Genomic DNA, 4,902 nt, shown 5'->3' with positions numbered 1-4,902 from the left:
GGAGGGGGAAGCCAGGGGCGCGCGAGCGCTCTGGACTCGTTCACCCGCCAAAACGGATTCGCTCGGGGCACGCCGGGTTGAGCGGCGAGGGGCGACCGGGACTGGGACAGGGATGCGGGCAGCCCTTTCCTAGGCGGTAGCGGGGGCGGTGGTGCTGTTGCCCTTTTAAGCTGCGGCTTGACAGGAGCGGCGCCTCCCGTCGGTGGATGGGTTACAATGGGAGCAGCTCCACAGGCCTCCACACAGCTCCTGCCAAGGCCTCCTCCGTGCCCCTTGCCATTTTCCAGCCGCGCTCCCAGGAGGGTGGAGGCGGCGGCGAGCGGCGAAGCTGGGAGAGCTCTGCAGGGCGGCCCCGCGGGGTGGTCGCGGCCATGACAGCGGCTCCGGACAGTCTCGGGTTCCGCGCCCCTCCCGCCTGAGATGAGTGGAAGATGTCAGTGTCCCGGCTCAAGGCCAAACTGAAGTTGCTGGCATCTGTCTTCCACAAGAACCAGGAGCCCGCAACCGCCGGCTCACGCTCCACTGCAACATGACGGTGAGGCGCCGAGGCCTCGCGGGGCAGGGTGAGGGCGGAGAGGGGGCGCCTGGAGTCCCGGAACAAACGGGTGCCTGCCCGGGAGAGACCCCGGTTCCCCGCCCCTTTCTCCCGCGACTAGCCCGGCCCGCCCCCGGGACTGAGGGAGGCTTGGGTGGGAAGAGGCGGAGGCCGCGTCTCTCCGGCTCCTGGCGCGGGGCAGGCTTGGGGGCTGCTGGCCCGTCTCGGCCCCTGTCCCCGCGCCCAGAGGTGGGAGCCCGTGGTGGCCGGAGCCCTCTCGGGAGCCAGGGTCGCCCGAGTCAGCCGGCCTGCTCCGGGAACCGCGACAGGGCGGTGCAGAGCGGCTCCGGCGTTTTTTGAGCCCAGGCGGAGAAGGGGAAAGGCTTTTAAGCCGGGCGCAGTGGCTCACCGTAATCCCTGCACGTTGGGAGGCCGAGGCGGGCGAATCACCTGAGGTCAGGAGTTGGAGACCAGCCTGGCCAACATGGTGAAACCCCGTCTCTACTAAAATATATAAAAAATTAGCCGGGCGTGGTGGCAGGTGACTTAATCCCAGCTACTTGGGAGGCAGAGGCAGGAGAATCGTTTGAACCGGGAAGGCAGAGGTTGCAGTGAGCGGACATCCAGCCATTGCACTCAAACCTGGGGGATAAGAGCGAGACTTCGCTCTTTTTTTTTTTTTCTGAGACAGGCTCTTTGTCACCCGGGCTGGAGTGCAGTAGCGCGATCTTGGCTCACTGCAGCCTATGTCTCTTGACAGTCCACGGGTTAAAGCGATTCTCCTGCGACAGCCTCCCGAGTAGCTGCGATTACGGGCGCCCGCCACCAAGCCTGGCTAACTTCTGTGTCTTCAGTAGAAACGGGGTTTCAATGCGTTGGCCAGGCTGGTCCTGAACTCCTGACCTCAAATGACCCACCTCTGCCTCCCAAAGTGCTGGGATTCCTTCAACCCAATCAAGTTGACACTCAGTATTAACCATCACAGGTGTCTTCAGAATTGTCACTCTTTTCTGCTGTGGCCTCCCTCTCCTGGTTTGCAGACTCATGCGCATCCTGTGGCACGAGGATGGGGAGGTGCTGGCAGGAGAGCTTTCTAGCTCCTGAGTTAAAAGGCAGAGATGGTGTCTCTTTCAAGATTTTGCTGCTGTGTTGAGTTATGTTAAAAAGATTGTCTTTTATCTCTGGTTTTCACACTCACATTAAGAGGCCATCAAGATAGGCTTCCTATATCAATAGAGAGTGATCCTTACCAACTGTAGTTGGGAGAAGTACAGTAAAGAATGTTAGATTCTTCTGGAAAAAAGTAGTGCTTCCATTATTTGGATTGGGTTTGTGGCTTGTTAAGCCCAGCAGTCTGATTCAGTCTGCTTTGTGTCTTCCAGCATGTCCCTGTGGTTTTGGTTCACTCAGGGTATTCTCCTTGTATTTGTTATTTTTCTGCTGCTGCGGCAGACTTATTCTTTTCAATAAAATACTGTCATTTTGGTGGGGTTTTGGAAAGAGGACCAGGCCACATCCTGAAAAGAAATTCATCTTAGGATTTCACAACACTAACTCACTTTTTGTTTTGATTAAATTACCCTTTTTGAGGGGTGGGGGCTCAGCTTTGTCCTTTGTAAAATGAAAGATAGTAACTGGGCTGATGGTTACAGACATGGATGCATGTCAGAATCACCTCAGAGAGCTTTTTTAAAACAGATTCCGCCCAGCACTTTGGAAGGCCGAGGTGGGCGGATCATGAGGTCAAGAGATCGAGACCATCCTGGTCAACATGGTGAAACCCTGTCTCCCCTAAAAATACAAAAATTAGCTGGGCGTGGTGGCAGGCGCCTATAGTCCCAGCTACTCGGGAGGCTGAGGCGGGAGAATCGCTTGAACCCAGGAGGCAGGGGTTGCAGCGAGCCGAGATCCTGCCACTGCACTCCAGCCTGGTGACAGAGTGAGACCCATCTCAAACAACAACAACAACAACAACAACAACAAAGCAGATTCTCTGGGTAGGCTTTGAAATTAGCATTTCAAAAATGGTCTTTCAATCAGTGATGCAACCAAAGTCTTTGGGACTTGTAGGCTAAGTATATATTCTTTAGATACCCAGAATAGTTTGATTTGGAATGTATCAATTTAGGGAAATGAAGAAGGGGTGAATTACATTTTGGAAGCTGCGAATTACATTTTGGAAGCTGCTGCTTTCTTCCTTTTTCCATTTAGATTTTAGAAGACAAAGAATGTCTAAAGAGATGCAGATTTAAAGGAAATACAAGTTAATTCTGCATAGGTATGTTTATCTTCACGGCATTCTCCAGCTCACTAATCCAGAAGAGTTCTAACACCCTCTGTGATCATGGGTTGTTTTTCTTAAGTATTCCTCCATCAGAGTATCTGAGAACAGATGCTTAGAAACTACTGAGACCTTTGTGGGTCTTACTGGATCTCTGGATCCTAGTTTCTTGATATGTTACATATTCTGGGTTCTAACCTGAACTGGCCTTCATGATTAAAGATGCATTTATATACCGTACAGTGGCCAGGAAGCTTATCCTTTGAAATTGCCCAAACTGGGTATGAAGGCCCTTCCTAAAACCCCATTAAATTCATTTCTAAACTTGATGATTGTCAATTGTGTCAGTTGGTAAATTCTGTCTTGTAGAGAGGTATTTTGTAGTAAATAACATGTTTTTAAAACTAAAATTTGCCTTTCAGTAAGGTGGTAATCATTTCATAATTCTTAGTTTTGTGAAGTGTCTATAAATCATACATCTGATCTTTTAAAATGAAAGGCAATTGAATTTATGTAATGATTCAGGCTTTTCAAAGTTAAAAAGTTAGTTATTTTAAGGAATGGATAGTTTGTTATATTTATTTTAAACAAAATAAGCCATTGATCTTATAAACATAGCCATGTAAGTAAAATGTTTTCTTATTTTAAATTAGATTCTGTTTTAACACTTTTTTCAGTTTTGCTTTATATTTGACTTATATTTTTTATATTTTATATTTATATTTGATTGCTTTTTTATTCCTAATTCTTTTATTTTCTGTTCCGTTTTTAAAAGCTGATAACTGTTGTTTGTCAAATCAAAGTTGGATTTAAAAATAAACATTTAATGTTAATAAGCTCTCTGGTAGCGGCACTGCAGTGACAGATGGTTGAGAGTTTGTCCCTAAAGCTATGGCACCAGTCTTCTAATGGACTTAGCCTGTATTCAGCCTGTGTAACCCTGGCAGATTTTTTCTCTGTTTCAGAATGGGGCAACAGAAGAAGTGACTTCAGAGGAAGAGGAAGAAGAGGAGATGGCTGAAGTAGGATAAGAAAGGTATTTCATAAATGTTGTCATTTTTGATTTGAGTAATTCCATGAATCTCTTTTGTAAACTACTATTAATGTGCAATAATTGAAAGCACATTGTATTTGGAATGGAGTATAATTTCTCAACTCCGACTTTACCTCTAACTGATGATACAACTTTGAGCAAATTGCTTTATCTGAATTCTTTGGATTGGATTTTGTGGAAAACAAAAGTCCTTAACTTTTAGCATTAAAGCTTTATTTATATTTTATACTAATCAGTCCTTAACCTGCATTTAGTTATTTTTAGGAAGAGGAACTACTAAGTTTAAAAAGTGTTATGTTTGCGTAAAAGGAGAATTTGAGAACATGTTAGGGACTACTCACCAGAAGTAGTGAAACTGTCTCTTGTTGAAAAATCATCAAGGAATTTTATGTTAGTCTGTTTTATGCTGCTATGATAGAATACCAGAGACTGGGTAATTTATACAGAACAGACATTTATTTTATAACAGTTCTGGAGACTGGGAAGTCCAAGATGAAAATACCAACATTTAATGTCTGAGGGCCTTCTTGTTGCGTCCTCAGATGGTAGCAGGCAGAAGGGCAGGAGAGCAAGCTAGTCCCATGTGTGAAGCCTCATTCATCAGGGCCTTAATCCCATTAAGGAGGAAGGAGCTCTCTTGGCCTAATCACCTCTTAAAGGTCCTACCTCTTAATATCATCACATTAGAAACACCTGAATTTTGGAGGGAACATATACAAATGGTAGCAAATTTAGTAGAGCAATTTCCAACGACATTGAACCTAGGCCAGTTGTCAGTTCTGAATATAATTTTAGATGTTTTTAGGCTCTGAAGCTTTGCATTTACATTCAAACTTCAGAACAAAGATCTTTGTCTCTGCATTGACCAAATAGAAGGCATGTGAATTTTATGGTCTTGTTTTAAAAGATATTTTCACAATAGGTGCTTGACAGGATGTGGAGAAATAGGAACACTTTTACACTGTTGGTGGGATTGTAAACTAGTTCAACCATTGTGGAAGACAGGGTGGCAATTCCTCAAGGATCTAGAAC

General features: G+C 46.0%; 1 pseudogene; it reads left to right on the top strand.

Moving 5' to 3' along the window:
• Window positions 1-529: 529 nt before the first annotated feature.
• Window positions 530-4,902, top strand: part of LOC105531821 — a 10,362-nt pseudogene continuing 5,989 nt past the window's right edge.

The sequence above is a fragment of the Mandrillus leucophaeus genome, unplaced genomic scaffold (assembly GCF_000951045.1).
Source record: "Mandrillus leucophaeus isolate KB7577 unplaced genomic scaffold, Mleu.le_1.0 Scaffold91, whole genome shotgun sequence".
Taxonomy (NCBI): Eukaryota; Metazoa; Chordata; class Mammalia; order Primates; family Cercopithecidae; genus Mandrillus; species Mandrillus leucophaeus.
Note: the sequence above shows the minus strand (reverse complement) of the source record. Positions and strands in the feature narration are given on the sequence as shown.